Genomic DNA, 18,623 nt, shown 5'->3' on the forward strand with positions numbered 1-18,623 from the left:
CCCGGTATCCTTGGACTTATATCCTCATTTACCCACCTGGGAGCTAGGAATCCAGAACAGGAGCGGTTAGAAATTCTTCAACACAGGACACCAGGACCAATCCAAGATACCTTTCCAAGTGTGCACTCACACTTGGCCGTGTGAGTAACAATACTTTATATTTATTATCATTATAATCAATCACTTGCTATTTGGAACAGTGAGACCAATCCAGGGAGCCAAAAGATACCCTAGCCCTTGAGTACACCCACACATGTCCATGTGAGTGTTTGACTATATACCGTCTACCTCATAGATCACCCCCAACCTAGATTGTCCTCTTTTGCTTGTCATCCCATTGTCGCTGAACCTGTGTTCTTTAATTCTTTAATTCCGAGGGTAACAACGAATACCAGAAACAGAAGAACCAGCCCGGACGAGAGGTGGAGTACTCCAGTACAAAACAGGCGAATCCACACCAACGAAGAAGGAAAAGCACAGACGAGATCCTTAAAGAAAAGAACATAGGACGTAAAGATACCTTGATGCACACGCATTTGCACAAGGCCGTGCGAGTGTTTGAGATTATATATAGATTCACATCACCCACACCAGCAGCTCAGAGTCTCACATATCTGAGTTCAGACTACTATTCCACCTGTGCTCCCCCATCCCCCCTTTTTCTGCAAGCCACAGGGTGCATGCACTACCTCAGGGGTGGGGAACCTTTTTTCTGCCAAGGGCCATTTGGATATTTATAACATCGTTCGCGGGCCATACAGACACAGACAGGCAGGCACACGGCAGGCATGAAGGCACACAGAACCCCGCCCCCCTACCTCTGGTAGTTGCTGCTGCTGGGGGGATCGTGTAGGGCGGATGCTGGAGTAAGTGCGGGGGGAACTGCTGGAGAAGCATGGGGGAAGTGTGGGGAATGCTGTGGGGGAAGTACGGTGGCTGCTGGGGCTAGTACAGTGGCTGCTGGGGATCGTGTAGGGCTGCCGGCGCCTCACACCACCTCCTCCCGATCGGGCGCGCGGCGGCCATTTTTAAAAAAATTAGCGCGACCCTGGTTATAGCAGTTGCCTTAGCAGGGCCAGACCAAATTATTTCGAGGGCCTTATACGGCCCTCGGGCCTTACGTTCCCAACCCCTGCACTACCTGGACGATTTCTTGTTCGTGGTTCCAGTGTATTCAAAACTATGCGCAAGGTGGCTGTTTGAATTTTCAGCCATGGCGCGTGAGTTTGGGGTCTCGCTGGCTGACAAGAAAATGGTGTAGCCAACAACGGTAATTAGCTTCCTCGGGATTGAGATTAATTCAGTGAGGATGGAGCACAGGCTCCCTCCAGAAAAACTGGTGGCTCTAATAGAGTGTAACACAGTTCCCCCCCCCCCCCCAATCGCAGATAGAGTGCATGTGAGGGGAATATATATCTATTACCAGGTGTGTGGTGCTTTAGGAGTCCTGAACCTCTGCCAGTGAGAGCCTGGGGTGTATCCTCTGGAACAATACTCACAATGTACAGCACCTCCACCTGTGTAGGGTTCTAAGGGTAGGATGACCCCTAACACAGGACCCTCATATAATAACCACATTCACCAAAGGTATCTATAAACAGTTTACTATAGAGGCAGATAAACACACTACAACAATATACATCAACCATATGACAGTGTCACCCTGTAACACTGACTTCCTAGGGCCATAGACCCACACCCTATACGCAGGTATCTCAAGAGTCCCAAGAATTCCGCAACCCACCACTTAGGCGTGATCAGCACCTGTGTGGTACCGGTAATGTTGGAACACTTGGTGACTGTACCTGCCCAGGGCTCCTGCACCCGGGTACAGCAGAACAACTGAAGAGGACCCGTCTGTGTCCAGCGTCGAAGTCGCAGTGATGGCATCCTCTTCCAAAAAGGAGGGCCTCCCTCTGGTGGTCTCACCACACAGACAGTCTCTTATCCGTGGTGAGGTAGATCTGATCCCAGACCGCACTTGTCACACTGGTCACCTTGTCAGAGCCGCGCAGCTCACCCACTGTGTCCCTAACTTAACTAACTGCTAAAGGGGCAAAGTCCCTAACTGCAGGGGCCTTCCCTAAAGCAACCACAACCTAGGATGAGTAAGGGCCTAGGGGCCTAGCTGGGGCCTAGGGGTTTTTCTGGCCTAGTGCAGGGGCCACTTGCTCCCTGCACCTACACACCCTCCCCTGTGTCCCAGCTCCTACTCCTGTCAGGCTCAGAACAATGTATCTTTCCCTTCAAGGGAAGCTGTAAGCCATATTGGCTGCTGTGGCACCACCTGGGCTCCAGCCCCTGCGGCTGCTGGGAGTTGTAGTTCTCCATAAAGCCTTCTATCATTGGGGCCGCGTGTGCGATCTGTACTGAGCAAGCGCGAGTCTCCCTGTACCTACGCACTCATGTAATGGCCGCCGCACCGCCCTAACTGCGCATGCGAGAACTGGGGCTGGCCCTGCACTACGGAGCACCTCTGCTGCCACTTCTCCTTCACTGTAATGCCGCTGCATCGCGTCTGCGCATGCACGAGCCTATCGCCAATCGCAAGATGGTCGCCGTGTCTCTTCTGCGCATGCGCGAGCCTCCGCGGAACAATAAAGATGGAGGCGCCCTGACTCCGACGCCGCCGGGAGACCCCGGCGACACACTCGCCCCCCTTCAGCAGCCCCCACCCTGGCGGAGGCAAGGGAGGGGGACCGGAACAACCGGGAGCCAAAGAGGACCTGGCTATACAGCTTCTGCGGGAGTTCATGGGCTTGAGGAAAACCTCGCAGCGTAATTTCCAATCACTGTTGGGCCAACTGGTTTTCGCTGCGTGGATCATGCCAGTGGGGAGGGTTTTTTCCAGTATGCTCAGAGGCAGCTACAGCAGGTATCAGGCATCCTCATCACTTCATCCGGGTCACTGCTGAGATCCGCAAAGACTTGGCGGTCTGGCTGGACTTGTGGCGAGGGCATCCATCTCGGAACGCCGAGCTACAGCTGTTCACGCGCTGCTGGGTCAGTTGGTTTTGGGACTTATTTCAGCGGCGCGTGGTGCCCGGAGCATTGCCGCAAGTCTCAGCTCATCAAGAACGTAACGTCCCTGGAGCTTTTCCTGTTGCTCGTCGTGGTGTGGATTTAGCAGACGGGGTCCACATGTCGGATATTGGGATGTACCTTTTTAACAACAGTTTGCAGGAGGGCTTGGAAAGGGTCCTGGCGGGTTTAGCAGTACGGGCCTTGTTTAAAGGGGGGGGTTAAATAGGCCCGTCAGTGGCGGCTCTTGGGGTTAGGTGCTTGTTCTTGCCAGACTGGGAGCTGGGCTGTTTGAGCCCGGGGAAAGTACAAGGGGGTGGGGTCATTTAGACATGACTTCGAGAGCCCGCCCGTGACAATGACTGGGTCACGGGCCTGGCCATTAAGGGGACACGAGGTCAGCGGTTCAAGGGTCGGCTGACCATCCCTTCCCCCTCCTATCAAAGTAGCACTCTGGCAGGGAGTGGCATTTACCCCATAAGGTATTTGTTAAAAATAGCTGCAGCCTTTTATACCTCCCATTTCGGATCCTGTCGTTATTTGTATGTCCCACGTGGGTTCGGGGAGCTACCTTGCAGCCTCCCTGGTCATGTAACTTCGCCCCAAGAAGAGATCAGTGTATCTCGAAAGCTCACACAAATAAAAGCATTTCGTTAGCCACAGAACGGTATGGAGTATATGTTTTTGATTATTAAGCTCGGCTAACATGGTACAGATACCTCTACATATACATATATTTGATGTCGTTTTTGTGCTCGTGTGTGCGCAGAGACTGATTTTCTGACCCAAAAAAGGAGGATTCAAAATCACTATATTATTTAATTGTAGCATCATTTTGCCAGTTTGAAAATACTTATATATTTATTTATTTTTTTGCTTGTTTTCAGCTTTTTTTTCTGACTGTTCAATGAGATTCAAAATATCTTCTGTGCCTTTTCTCAACTCATTTATCATCCAATATATTAATGCTCACAGCAAAGTCTAATCATTCCGTAGAAAAATGTTCTTCTTGATTTATTTAGAGTTCTTCATTAATTACTTTAACTTTGCACTCACTGTACAAACTTTTCTATTCAATTGCATACAGTTGTATGTTAGAGCAGGGGTGCTCAACTTCACTCCTCAAGCCCCCTGCTAACCCCCCCTCAGGTCAGGTTTTTAGGATCTCAGCTTCAGCACAGGTGGCTCAGAGGCTCAGTCAAAGAATGAGAATCTGTGCTGACGCGTGGACTGATTGAGCCACCTGTGCTGAAGCCGGGATATCCTGAAAACCTGACCTGTTGGGGCGCCTTGAGCACCTGTGTTAGAGGATAAAATAAACGTGTGAATAATGAACGATTAACAAAAACGTAAGTGCCCCTTTTTTACGTTCAGTTGCAAAGGAGCATAATATTGTGTTCTGCATTGATTTAAGGTTTAACTACGGTAGAGCAGTAGAATAGAAAAATCAATCTATTCAGAATGATTTATCCGAATTCAACTCTCTGCCCCATCATAAATCCCTTATACCCGGAATCTTTTCCAAAAGGGCATTGGGGACGATGTTTTAATGTCATGCAGGACTTCACTATCACTGTATTATTTAATGGTCTGATCTTGTATAAACAGCAGACATGCGAGTCCAGGCTTAATACATGTAAATGATTTGAAGGAAAGGACATTTCACCAGCAACAAAGGAAAGGGTTCCTTACAGTAAGGCCAGTTACAATGTGGAATTCATTACCCATGGAGACTGTGATGGCAGGTACGATAGATTTGTTCAAAAAAAGGTTGGACATCTTTTTAGAAAGGAAAGGTATACAGGGATATACCAAATAAGTAATCATGGGAAGGATGTTGATCCAGGGAGTAATCCAATTGCCAATTCTTGGAGTCAGGAAGGAATTTATTTTCCCCCTTATGAGATATCATTGGATGATGTGTCACTGGGGTTTTTTTGTTTGCCTTCCTCTGGATCAATATACTGTAAGTACGGATATAGGATAAAGTATCTGTCGTCTAAATTTAGCATAGGTTGAACTTGACAGGCGCATGTCTTTTTTCAACCTCATCTACTATGTAACTATGTTTTTAGGCTAGGGGTAATTTCAACTCTCAGACCAGGAAGACTAAATGATGGATGAAAAGTAAAGAGCGAACATGGTGCTTCTAATATGATTATAATAACTGCATCTTAAAGCCCCTTGTTCTATATAATCATTCTTCATATCATTACCTGGCACAAAGCAAGTTTATATTTAAAACAGGCAAACTAAAAACGACCACTTAATCGTCAATTTACAGCCAGAAAATAGCAAGCACGATATAATGCTTATCCAACGTGGTCTTATGCTTAGCTAATTATAATAATCATAAAAATATGACTGTGGCATTTTGGGTAAGCAGCTGCCAGAATATATATATATATATATATATATATATATATATATATATATATATATATGCAAATATAGCTGTATGCTCATCTGCATGTCTTAGGCAGGTCTGCAACCTAAGACATGCAGATGAGCATACAGCTATATTTGCATATTTGCTTTCCTGTGGAGGGTTTTTGTCACTTTTTTTACTCACCATAACTTAACTCAGTATTATGTTTTATATATATATATATATATATATATATATATATATATAATTTAATTTTTTTGGAGACATAAATAATAGAATACAGAAATTCTTGACCTTAAGGCTTACAATTTCATTTTGGTAACAGAGGCAAAGAATTTAAGAAATTTGCCCAAGATAATCCCCACCATTCGAAGATCGTTCCTTAACCACATAAAAAGAGTACTGGTTCCTCCACCACGGAGCAAACTAAGCACAATATTAACTGCCATCATACAGTACAGTAGGGCCGAATAATTGTAATCTTTTTCTGGATGCCAATAGGTTCCTACGTAAACTAACATTAAAGAGACATTTTTTAGCTAGGAGCCAAGAAAATAGTGTCATTCGGAATTTTGAGAATAATGTTGAAGAAAAATTCATACATACTAACCTGCGACCAAAATCAACGTTTTTTCCGAGCTTCTCTAAGGGCTAACATTTGGAAGTCTTTTCTCAATTGATAACTAAGGACTTCGAAACGTTGGCCCTCAATAAAAAGAGCATTGACTCAAATTTAACGAAACGAGAAAGAGAGGCTTTGAAAGCATTGACAGAAAATACAGATATCATTATAAAACAGGCGGACAAAGGGGGGGGGGGGGAGTTGTGGTCATGGACCGGAGTTTTTATGTTAAGGAAGCATCAAGGATCCTAAATGATAAAGACACATACATTAAATTATCAAAAGATCCTACAAAGGAATTCCTGGTTGAGTTGGGGACCCTGCTCAATAGAGGGAACGATTTAGGTATCCTCAAAGATGAGGAATTTAAATTTTATCTTTAATAGATTTCCTAAACTACCTCTGTTTTATTTTTTACCGAAAGTCCACAAAGACCTCCAAAAAAACCCTGGAAGACCTATAATCGCAGGAATCGATTCTATGACATCCAATTTGTCATGTTATTTGGATATCATATTACAGCGATATGTAATTAAAAACAGATCTCATTTAAAAGACACTACAGACATACTAGCTATATTAGACAAAATTAAGTGGAAAGATGACTATATTCTTGTTACCAGTGACGTATCATCATTATATACGTCAATTAATCACGATCGGGGTCTGGATGCAATTTCAAGAATACTATCTGCCGATCCGAATATGGACAAAATACAAATTGAGTTTATTTTAGATGTATCACCTTTATACTTAGCCACAATTATTTTTGGTTTGATAATGAATATTTTCTTCAAATTTGTAGTACTGCTATGGGGACCAAGTTTTCCCCAAGCTATGCGATCCTCTTTATGGGCATCTGGGAGGATGACTTCATATGGTCACAGCATGGCTTTGGGGCAAACCTGGTCCTCTATAGGAGGTATATTGACGATCTGTTTGTTATATGGGAGGGAGATGTAAAAGGATTGCAGGACTTTCTCATATATATTAATAACAATGATAGGAATCTCAAATTTTGCTCTAAATTTAACAAAGAAAATATTGAATTTCTTGATCTTGAAATCTATATAGACTAAGGGAGTTTGAAGACAAAGAATTTCTTCAAAAAAGTGGATGGAAACAATTATATACATAGGAAAAGTTGCCATCACCCAAAATGGGTATCAAATATCCCCTTTGGACAACTAAGACGCATCAGGAGAAATTGTACTGAGACAGAAATATATAAAAAACAATCTGAAGTCTTGATCAAGAAATTTAATGAGAAATCCTACGACACATCAGTTATAGAAAAAGCAATTGAAAGGACAGATAAGTTAAATAGACAAGATCTAATATACCCTAAAAAACTACTACAAAAAGACACATCAAAAGATTTTCAAACCACCTTTGCTACGCAATGTAACTGTGAGGCCAGCAAAATTACCAAAATAATAAATAAACATTGGCATGTACTCAAGAATGATCCGGTACTGGGAAACGGAATTGCTGATAGGGTACAAGTTGTCTTTAGTAAGCTAGGAATCTAAAAAGTATGATAGCTCCTAGCACTTTCAAAGTCCTTAATGAAACAAAGAACCAGAATTTGCTTAAAAGTCCAATAGGATTCTTTATATGTGGGAATAGTAAAGTCTGTATTTTAGGGTCCCAGAACAAATTGACCTTTTCCTCTCATTCTACAGGGGAGAATTTTCAAATGTCACATTTTATTAACTGAAAACGGATTATGTAATTTATATGTTAGAATGCCCATGCAAGAAACAATATATCGGAAAAACCACGAGACCTCTTAAAATGGGGATCATGGAACACATGAGTAATATTAGATATAAAATACAAACTCCTAGTGTTCCTAAACATTTTGAGATTTATCACAATTCTGATCCAAATGTATTAAAATTTAGAGGGATTGAACATGTTCTACCCCATTGGAGGGGAGGAAATAGGTCACTTGCTTTGGGCAAAAGAGAAACCTTCTGGACTCATAGGGTTAAAACCATGAATCCAGCAGGTTTGAATGCTGAAATAGACATTATTCCGTTTTTATAATTTATGTTACTAATATAATCTCTTTCTTTGCTTCCTTCTATGTACATCGCCTGCGTTTATCTTGTCCGAGTTGTATATATATAATGTTTTTGTGTTTTCTGTATAGCTTGGGGTTTTTCCCCCTTCCTCAAGCCCCCCTTCCGCCCCTTTTCCAATGTTTGGCGGACTATGGGTGTTTACCTGGTCTAAGTAATTATTCTGGCCAATTAGATTATGCTGTTGAGGGTATTTAAGAGAGGCTCACTTAGCGTCACCATGACTCCCGACGAAGCTACACTGTTTAGTGAAACGCGTAGAGTCGCTGCCTGTGACGTCATCAGCTGCCGCCCGGAAGCCTACCAGTTGTCTCCCCACGATACTGACTGTGCCGTCAGACGTACCTGCTGTGTGCCCGGTGCAGAGCCTTGGATGCTGGTGCCTTGCACAGCAGGGACTGAGGATACAGAGGAACCCCGTTCCGGTCGTGCCAATTGTGTGTTAGCAGATCCAGACAACTCCTGCAGTCTGGAACGTGAGGCCAGAGACGGAGGAGACTGGAGCTGGTGATATCGCTTGTTTTATGTGCCTATTTTGATCTAAGACACTGTAAGTGTTAATTTTATTGCGTGTATAAATTGTTATTGTCGTGTTACGCTATGGAAGCCTCTCTTTTTTCCCATACACTCTAACTGATGAGGTGCCGTGTAGGCTGCTAAAACCATATCAGACATCAAGCTGTGGGGTTATTTATCCATCATCACTACAGAGTCAAGCATTCGCCTCTGATCTCTGACATGCCTGAATTTATTTGATGCCACGTGAGTCTCCATTCACCTGATAATATACATCACATCGTTTGATTCAAAACTGTATTTGCACTATTTTGTGCCTTTATTTTTCCACACATTGATACCTGCGCTCCCCTGATCCCCGAGACGTCCTACTATTGAAGTGGATTCTGCAAACCATCCACTTAAGGGTTTTTGAGCTGCAATTTTGTTCACGTTCACTTTATTCACAATTTATTTAATTATAATCACATTTTTATTCACTGCACCACCCTATTTGCACTTTGTTGCGCACATCATACAGTAGTTGTCATACATGAATATCGAACAGCAGCCGCCGGATACACTTATTTCTTCTACTTCTGCACTATTCCAAATACAGCTATTTATAATTTGAATGGGTCATTCAAATTGACATTGGTTTTACTCACGACTGGAATGTTGCTTGTTACAGTATCATGTTTGTATCTGGAAACTGCACACACCAGATAGAAAATTTTATGAGCGCAACAGCAGTATTTCTGAGATGTTTGTCATTCATGATTGCACTACAGCTGACGTCAGTGCATCCAGGTGAGTGGCAATATATCCTATTAGCGGGGTGAGGCACTTTGCCTGTTAATATCTGCAGCACAGGGACCTGTAAAAAGATTGCAATGACACTTGCTGTCGTAATCCTCTGATCGTTTGCAACTGATTAAAACTTGGCAATCTTGCACAATGTAATCAATATTCCAGGAGACTAGGTATGGAGGACTACATTGATTGTTCATTGTGAAAACATAAATTGTATGCTGTGTGCATGTGAGGCCCTGTGGGAGTATATGGGACTGCATTAAGGGATGCTATTTCTGATACTGTATGAAAGCTTGTAGTAAGTAATTCCTATTTTTAGTGCTTCGACCGGAATCCTTAATGTTCTTTTTTAACCCCAAAAGCAGTTAATAATAACCTCTCCTGGGACTACAAATCCAGAACAGAATTTAGGTATAATCAATAAATTCCCAAGCACGTCTGCCCTTACAGATGTAGCAGAGGTTATTGCTGACGCGTTTATATTGGGATATTCTGCGTTATCACTGCCATTAAATCCTATGGAATTTACAGTGGGGGTTTAAGACCCTCTGGGGCCCCTACGCACCAAGACTTTGGGGGCCTTTCATTGAGGCGGCTCTCCTCTTGCAGCGTTGCGATGTCATGATGTTGCAGCGTCATGTGACATGTTGTAATGGCAATGCATCGCAGCGTCATTTGATGCTGTGTTGCCATGGCAATGCCACACTGCTGGAGGAGGTCCAGTCTGGAGAAGGTAAGAGACACCCCTCTCACATTCCCTGGACCTTGCCCAAGGTAAGGTGTCTCTCCAGATCCTTCCTCCGGTCGGGCAGAAGTTGGATCCCGGTGCCCGACAGGAAGAGGGAGAGTATGGCAGATAGTGACCACCGGGCTGCGGAATAGGGAGATGGGGAGCCGCAGCACCGACCCAACGCAACCTACGGAGGCCCACTAACCTTGGGGGCCCTAATGCCTAGTGGGTAACACGGCCCTGGGAACTGTATCTTTTATGTGATTAGCTGGTTGGTTGTCCCCAAAACGTGGTCTTGCTGAGGTGTCACCGAGAAGAGGGTTGAGAAACTCTGCACTAAAGCCCAAAAATATGACAGGAGCATGGAGCATAATTAAGGATGATCAATAATTCAATTGAATAAAAGGATATCTATATCAACAGCGTAATTACTCAAGCACACTTACCAGTATATACCTTTGGGTAATAAATATAAAAAAAACAAGTCTAAACCAATGTGGCTAAATAAACAGGTAGGGGAGGAAATGTAAAAGAAGAGGCAGGCGTTTAGATTCTTAAAGTTAGAAGGGACGGAGGCATTGTTTCAGAATTATAAGGAATATAAGAAAAATTGAAAAAGGGCAATCAAATTAGCAAAAAATGAAAAAACAGGATTGCAATAGAAAGTAAGACCAACTCTAAAAAGATCTTTAAGTAGCGTAATAACAAAAAGATTAGAAAAGAAAATATAGGACCCTTTCAATGTGAGATAAGGAAAAAGCAGAGGTATTAAACAAAATATTTGCCTCTGTATTTAGGAGAAAGCCACAACCTCTAGATTGACGACAAATTGGTTAACTGAGGAGGAAGTGCATAGGCGGCTTGATAAAATGACAGTAAATAAAGCACCTGGCCCCGATGGTATGCACCCCAACGGTTCTTAAGGAGTTAAATTCAGTAATATCCAAAGCATTACATTTACTATTCAAGGACTCCATTTCCACAGACTCCGTACCACAAGATTTAGCATTAAGCAGAAGTGGTGCCTATATTTAAAAAGGGAGCTAGATCACAACTGGGGAATTACGGACCTGTAAGCCTGACATCAATAGTTGGGAAGCTACTTGAAGGTTTAATACGGGATAATATTCAGCAATCCCTACAGGATAGCAAAATTATTAGTAATAGTCAGCATGGATTTATGAAGGTTAAGTCATGCCAATCTAACCTCATTAGTTTCTTTGAGGAGGTAAGTAGGACTTTAGACCAGGGTAATGCAGTTGATGTGGTCTACATAGATTTTACAAAGGCTTTTGATATGGTTTCACACAAGAGGTTGGTGTACAAAATAAAGCAAATTGGAGTCAGTAATAATGTATGCATCTGGATTGAAAACTGGTTGAAGGACAGACCACAGAGGGTTGTCATAAATGGAACTTTTTCAGGTTGGGCTAAAGTCGTGAGTGGAGTACCTCAGGGATCGGTACTGGGACCCCTGCTTTTTAGCTTGTTTATTAATAACCTTGAGGTTGGCATCAAGAGCAAAGTCTCCATCTGTGCTGATGATACTAAATTGTGTAAGGTAGTAGAATCAGAGCAGGATATAATTTCACTCCAGAAGGACTTGGAGAGACTGGAAACTTGGACAGGTAAATGGCAGATGAGATTTTATACCAATAAATGTAAGGTTATGCATTTGGGAACCAAGAATAAACAGGCGACTTACAAAGTAAGTGTAGCTAAGTTCCCCCCTGTGTCCCCTTTCCCTTACCTCCACTGTAGTGTGGAAGGCTGCGGGCTGTTGAAGTGGGCGACTGCATCGCAGAGGCTCCCGGTAAAGGGCGCCGCCATCTTGGGGAAAGTCGCGCATGCGCAGGAAGTCGTGCATGCACAATGTAAGCACGTGAAGCGGTGACCCCTAGGAAAGGCTCTATACGAGGATTACATGTCCCATGAGCCTCAGGGACCAGGGTCACATGGCGCATTCTAGCCAATAAGGCTCTGGAACTTCCCTGCTTGCAAAGAGATACATTTCGCGCGCTGTGAGCACAATGCCAGTCGGAGCTGGGACAAGAAAGGGGCAGGTTATGTGTGCAGATACATACAAAGCGCACAACACTCATCGTGAAAAATGTAATAAACATTGTTTTATATATAAGGTGTTTCAAGGTTATGCGTACATCAAGATTGATTTAATCAGGCATAGAGCCACAGTGTGGCAGTTACCGACAGCTGCAACCAGGAACCGCCGAGATTTCTCTCTCCCTTCCACGCACTAACGTCAGGTGCAAATCAGGTGGAGTACCGGAATACTGATGTCTCTGCCACAGTCACAGTGTCCAGCATATGGCGCTAATACGCTAATACCACCATATTAATAAAGGGGATGGATAATTTTATTTACGAGGAGAGGCTAGTTAATTTAGATTTGTTAACATTAGAAAGGGAGGCATCTAAGAGGGGAAATGATAACTATATACAAATATATTCAGGGTCAATATAAGGAGCTTTGAAAATAACTATTACAAAAGGACATAGGGTCATTCGTTAAGGTTTGAAGAAAGGAGATTTCACCATCAACAAAGGAAAGGGTTCTTTACATTAAGGGCAGTTACAATGTGGGATTCATTACCCATGGAGACTGTGATCGCAGATACAATAGATATCGTCCCCAAAAATTGGACATCTTTTTAGAAAGGAAAGGTATACAGGGATATCCCAAATATGTAAACATAGGAAGGATGTTGATCGAGGGAGTAATCCGATTGCCAATATTTGGAGTCAGGAAGGAATATATTTTTCCCCAATGAGACAGCATTGGATAATATTTCACTGGGGTTTTGTTTTTTTGCCTTCTTCTGGATCAATATTCTGCAAGTACAAATATAGGATAAGTATCTGCCATCTAAATGTAGCATGGGTTGAATTTGATGGACATACTGTGTCTTTTTATCAACCTCATCTACTATGTAACTTATTACAGTACTATGTAATAAGTAAGAAATAAAGTGCACATAGTATCATAAGAAAGTGCACAAGTGCTAGTTTCAGGGTCTCACGGCTCCCTGAATACAGACAGGCCCGGTAATAAATCACATCATATCCATATAAAACGTCACAATGTAATGAACCCCTTTGATTGCTGAACTGATCCTGTCTGATGTACTCTACACAACTAATACAATATGTATGGGAGACAGGGGGGGTTAATGTACAGATATCGCCAGACTAACGTTCTCCGCCCTCTCTCTGTGGGGTGTCCCATACGATAGCACAGACCACCCGCAGGAAGCCACAACTTATACTGTCCACAGAGTCGCTACCTTATGTTTTTTGGGCGTGGCTCTGGGGTCAGTAAGTCTGACTGAATCTCTACCAAAGTCTCCCGGCTGCCAAACTCCGGCAAGAGAACAGCACCAGATTTAGCAAGAAACAAACGCCATCACTTTCTATTGGATTTTTTTTTTTTTTTTTATAAATCTGTTGCTATTTTTTACCCCAATTTTTCAGCCGAGAAACTGTGACGTATGCGTCCCCCAAAATGTCAACATCTGCTTCGCATCACGACGCGCTTCTACAAAGAGGAAAATACCCTTTTAACACCAATTGTGTCACTCCATTTGCATTGCATTATTCTTGATTAAAATGTCAGTTCATCGGAGTTGGTCGTTTTCTACTATTTTTGCACTGGGATTAGATAACTTGTTTTAGTTTTTAGACAGGGCTATTTGATGTCACGTTCATCAGTACCATTGTACTGTAAAATATGTTCGTTAATACAGTAAAACGATCGACTGTACTATATATTTTGGACAGCTGTTTGTCTCTTCGCTGCATTGGGACCCCTCTTAAGATATCGTAACCACATTTTGCACGATGGGTCCTGAGATCAAGGAGCAGGTTTTTGTCAGAGTTTGGATACAATTCAGAAATGACATCAGCAATGACATATCTGATGACATCACATGGCATGATCCCATCACACAACCCTCAAGCTGCCACTTAATCTTGGTCACTCTGAAAATCCAAATTTGCAACATTAACAAAAACACAGGAGCAGCCAAAGTTCTTCAAGAGCGCGGGGTCAGTGTTTGCAGCGGTGGATTCCCCGGGCACTTACATGTGGCAGCCTCCTCCCTCCTTCTGAACCCCTGCGTCAAATGACGCCGCAGACGCCACCAACATGACATCGCACGGCGTCGCGTTGCCATAGTAACGAGAAGCGCCATGATGTCATTTGATGCTGCGACGTTCGCGTTGCCATGGCAATGAGATGCCGGGTGACGTCCGCAGTGTCATTTGACCCTTCGGTGCAGAAGGAGAAGGAGGGCGGCAGGTAAGGAGGCGGCCGCAACAGCTAAGTGACTTCCCATGAGGCCCGAGAGTGCGGCAAAAGTATATGGGGGCGGACATGGGAAATCCACCACTGATTGATTGTTTGGGATGAGAGTACAACATCCCACAAACACACATTCCCACATTACAGGCTTGAACACTTCAGGACCTCAGAGGTAATGAAACTATTATGGGTGCAGTTGTTGTTTTAGCAGGGGATTTTGCATTGAGAAAAGTAAAACATTTAATTAGCCATAATTAAGGCTCTGGTTCTGACTATTATTATCAAAAGTTAAAGACTACACTATGCACTAATTAATCTGTTTTTAATTCGTCGGCAAAAGGGTAAAGACTGTTCTCTGTAATTGTTAAACAAACTAAACCGCAACGCCATTTAACCATAAAATCCAACAGCACCACAATGTGTGTCAGTAAATCACACAGCCCATGCTGCCTGAACCTGAGGTTATCACTCTCACTGACACATTCACCTCACCTACACAGTCCACATGCGCCGAGGATCAAATACCATTCCGAGCTTTAATAAGTCAGTGTTGTCTTTCAGAGGAGCAACTTCCCAGAAAATGCAATCTGACAGTCAGTCCATGTACCAGGGGCAGGGGTGGCCAACTGCAGACCTCAGGGGCCACCAACAGGTCAGGTTTTCAGGATATCCTTGCTTCAGCACAGATGGCGCAATCAGTGGCTCAGTCGAAGACTGAGCCACCTGTGCTGAAGCAGGGACTGATTGAGCCACCTGTACTGAAGCAGGAATATCCTGAAAAAATGACCTGTTGGTGGCCCTTCAGGACTGGAGTTGGCCACTCCTGTACTAGATGAAAACGGTGGTCATTTATTGTATATCACCAGTATATTGTTGAAATCATAGGAAACCAACCACGGAATGATAGCGTTACTCTGTGTGCAGTGACGATGGAATTCTCCTCACAGGGCAGATGAGTTTAATGGGATATTTAAATAGAAAAGTTGGACCATGTTAGTTTAATAAATCAACTTTTCTGTTTTTAATGGCGTTTCAAAATGATGGCAAGTAGATGCCTTTTGCATCTTTAAAAAGGTTTAAATTCCAATCGTACACTGTAATTCATTCGTAAGATTGTTCCAACACAAAATAACTATTTTAACCCTTTTATTGCCAAAAGGGGCAGCCACACAATGCTGGCCTTTCAGGCAGTATTAGGTTATAAGGTAGAAAGAAATGCTTGAGATCCCATTCCTAGAATTCACAGTATATCTATAGATTCACTACTACAAAAGCTCTGCATATTTAATGAAAGGAAGCCGTGACATCATTACTGCGGGGCATCAATAAATCCAGTTATACTGGGCCTCAGTATTAGCCCATTCAATAAACCAATCTATAACACATCCTACAGGGCTTCCACTTCCACATGGCAGGGGCTCCTGCTGCTTTAAGGCTATGGCCCCAGTGTTGGCTGCTACATGCACACGCCTGGCGGCACGGGCACAGCTTAAGACCAAGTCCCCGGTGGTGACTGCACACCTCTATCAGGCAGGCCGCAGTGGGTTCTGCTGTCTTGGCTCACGAAGAGCTGTGGCGCGTCAGCCAGCAGGGAAGACAAGAAATGTGTCTTGTGGCCACAATGGGGGGGAGGGAGTGTGACGGTAAAAAGTACGAAACAGCAGAATACAGTTTGCTTCTAAACCTGAATGTATTGTGCATAGAAATTATTTGGGAAATTGTAACATTTCTTAGGTTTCGACCATTTTTTATGGCACAAAATGCTTTAGTTTGAAACTCGCTGCCCGAGCAAGCTCTGTACTTCTGCTGCCATTGGCTCTGAGCACACCATGTGACCGCGTCGCCGCACGCTGGCTGACGCGCCAGAGCGTTTCGTGAGCATAGACAGCAGAACTCACTGGGGCCTGTCTGATAGAGGCAAGTGTCTGGTGTGCGGAGCGCGCACCGCCGTCACCACCAAGGACTACCTTTACCTTGGTTCAAAAGCTGAAGAGGCAGTGAAAACTCAACTATTTTACAGCTATTTCCCAAATAATGAATTTCTAATGTGTTATACTTTATCACAGAATACCTACTATGTGCTGCTTGGCTTAGGCTCCAGTTAAAGGCTCGTAACTTACTGAAGAACACCTGCAGACTATTGTTTGACAAATATATATTTTATATTATGTGTTCTATGTCTGTCATTTACATAACTCCTGGCAAATGTCCCAATCAGGTTGGTGCGTGATCACAGTGAAGCAGCACAGCACACAATGAAAAGAAAGGCGAATCATTAAAAAGAACTGCATCTTTAAATAGGTGGAGTCTGAATAATAACCTTGAGTAATAACCAAAGCACATAACCATGTTTAACTCCTTCAATGCCAGAGCCCTGCAACATATTACGAACCAATGCTTAGCAAATGATGTTTTCAGATGGGCTAAACCCCTGCTTTAAAAACACTGCATATATTTAAAGTACTGGCAGTCTCTGCCATTAATTGAATTATTCATTAATGGAAAAACTTTTGTTGGTTTAAAGAAAAAAAAAATACATATGCCAATATATCACTTCTATAGCTGCACTAAAACTTCTAATGTATTTAATTAACTTCCAGTTTGACTATTCCATTTCATAATAATTATATGCCTTCAGGGAAACCGAAATGAAGACAGAAGGACACCGAGAAATGACTCACAGTGAATAGTCCTTTGTTTACAATGTGAATATTTAACATGCTGCACTGACATTTTGTTTTTATTGGTACCTTAACCCCTGAATCTTCAAACAGATTAACAATCACATAGCCAGCTGTATTATTCAGCTTGCAACTTTGCTTCATTTAACCAGCTCACAACCTTAATGTCCCTGTCTCAGGATTCACAACGCAGCAGCTTTATCAATAGAATCTGTTCCTAAGCAATACAGTGTTCCCTATCCTGAATAATAACAAACCTACTGCCTTCAAAAAGCTCTTATCTGCCCACAAATAGCCAAATGTAAACAGTACAGATCCCTCTTTCATTATGCAAAATGGATGAACACATCTCAATGCTTTTTATAATGTGCAACCTACTTAATGATGTCTCTCTCTATACAGAAATCATCTCCAAAAGCCACAATCCCATCCATTCAGCCCAGTATTCACACTTACAATATGTATGCATGCCAGCAGCAGATTCCTTATCTACAGGTTTCAGGGCTGGCAGTGTCTGCTTCTCCCTGTTTCAGGATTCAGTGTCCACACAACACACCCAAGCTTGCCAACAACCCAGCTGACATGGAAGATAAGAGCCAAGTGTTTTCCTCATGACCTCTTTGCATCCTACTCCATGGTGAAGGCACACTCAGCAGCAGGCTACAGCCAGCCTGTCCTCTAGGTATCTCTGCTATAAAACACAGCACACTATCAGCAGTATTATTTTATTAGGGATGTAAGCAGACATCTTTTCTCTCGTATTGTGGCTTGTTAGCCTGCCTGCTATGCAACAGCAATCCATCCACACAGCAAAATGACATCAAGCATCATTAAAACAAGCAACAGCTTTCTGTGTTTGCATGCAAATCCTACCTGTGCTCCTTGTCACATCTTCCTCAGACGCACAGACTAATTTTTATCAGAGATCCAGTGGAATCCTCCAAACTGCCACCAGTTGTGAAATGTTGTCATCATTACCTCTTGTGCTTAAGCCTTTTGGGCTCTTTGATGTCACAAACTCTGCTAACTCATGGCTGTGAGGTAGGTGCCTGCTCAAAATGTCTGGAAGAGTTTAGAAGGACAGTGGGAGTGACAGGAACACAAGGCAGCTGTGCTTCAAATGAGTTATCTGAAGCACAATTAAGGCAGCTTCAATGTTTTTTTAGTTGGGATGTATTAGCCTGTGTTTGACACTCAGACTCTTTTAATACATGTTACAATAGACGTACAATGGCCACTATGAAAGCCGTATGCTATTACAATCAACCTATTAAAAGTGGGTGGCAAAATATTTCTGAGATCAGTGAAATCACCCAAAGGGGCTTTCATGAGTGAATCTAGAAGGCATGACATTGCACAAAGGTACAATTCACTGAAAACTATGATAAACTAAAGCTCAGAGAACCACCCTCCTCCCTATACCGGGGGTGGGCAACTGCAGTCTTCAAGGGACACCAACAGGTAAGG

General features: G+C 43.1%; 1 protein-coding gene across 2 annotated transcripts in view; it reads right to left on the minus strand.

Annotated features, from left to right (window-relative positions):
* The window catches only part of KCNMB2 (potassium calcium-activated channel subfamily M regulatory beta subunit 2), a 228,062-nt gene extending 209,677 nt beyond the window's left edge, over positions 1–18,385 (minus strand). Inside the window, exon 1 of one of the 2 annotated variants that reach the window (XM_075570750.1) lies at positions 18,030–18,385. The gene's annotated coding sequence lies outside the window, so the exon portion shown is untranslated. Of the gene's footprint in view, positions 1–17,612 lie in introns of both variants that reach the window. The other variant, XM_075570751.1, reaches the window with a different exon arrangement.
* Positions 18,386–18,623: the final 238 nt, after the last annotated feature.

This window comes from Ascaphus truei, chromosome 14 (assembly GCF_040206685.1).
Source record: "Ascaphus truei isolate aAscTru1 chromosome 14, aAscTru1.hap1, whole genome shotgun sequence".
NCBI lineage: Eukaryota > Metazoa > Chordata > Amphibia > Anura > Ascaphidae > Ascaphus > Ascaphus truei.